The sequence below is a fragment of the Arachis duranensis genome, chromosome 3 (assembly GCF_000817695.3).
Source record: "Arachis duranensis cultivar V14167 chromosome 3, aradu.V14167.gnm2.J7QH, whole genome shotgun sequence".
Taxonomy (NCBI): domain Eukaryota; kingdom Viridiplantae; phylum Streptophyta; class Magnoliopsida; order Fabales; family Fabaceae; genus Arachis; species Arachis duranensis.
This window is the reverse complement of record NC_029774.3, coordinates 65,371,932-65,372,980: the sequence shown is the minus strand read 5'-3', so window position 1 is coordinate 65,372,980 and position 1,049 is coordinate 65,371,932.

The window sequence follows — 1,049 nt, the reverse complement described above, 5'->3', positions numbered from 1 at the left end:
ACACAAAACTCACCGGCAAGTGTACCGGGTCTCATCAGGTAATAAAACTCACGGGAGTGAGGTCGATCCCACAGGGATTGAAGGATTGAGCAATTTTAGTTTAGTGGTTGATTTAGTCAAGCGAATCAAGTATTGGTTGAGTGGTTTATCATTAACAGAAACTAAATTGCTTGGAATGTAAAGGGAGAGGGGAGAATTGCAGTAAATTAAAGAGCAGGAAAGTAAAAGATGCTGAATCTTAAAGAACAAGAAATTAAATGACTGAAACTTAAAGTGCAAGAAATGTAAATTGCAGTAACTTAAAGTGCAAGAAATATAAATTGCTTAAATGAAAAAGGGATTTGAGGATTGGGATTTCAGAATTCAAACGAGGGAAATTAAATTGCAACAATTAATAAAAGAGAAGATGAATTGGAATAAACTAAATCTCAAACAGAAATGGAAATTAACTTGCAGCAGGAGTTCACAGAAGAACCAAAAAGAAAAATGGGATCTCAGGACTCAAGAGACTAGATAGTAGAGTCTAGATCTCAATCGCCTTCCCAGATCCAAGTTCACAAAGCAATTAACAAGAAATTAAAGATTGAAGCAGTAAAAGAAATTGGATTCAACTCAATTATGCAGAAGAGAAATTAAAGAGATCTTGAATGGAGATTGAGATAGAAATTCCTCAATTCTTCACACCCAAGACTCAAACAAGAAAAGTAAAAATTGCTCAAGCAAGAATGAGGAAGAAGAGAGATCAATTCTCCTCCCCAATTCTCCAAAATCTCAGTTCCTAGCTCTCAAAGAAAATGAAGTTTCAGAATTCAAAATTTAAAAGAAGGTTCAAAAGTCAAAAGTAAAGAAAAGCTCAAAAGAAAAGTCCTAATTACATCAAACTATCTCCTATTTATACACTTTCTATTCTTGGATTTTGGAATTTGGATGGGCTTTTGATTTGGTGAAGAAATGAATTAAATTGGATTTTTGATTCAATTTTTAGCCCATGAAAAATTGCTTCCAGGAGGCTGCCCTGCCCTTGTGGAGGGCAGAGCAGGAAATGGTGC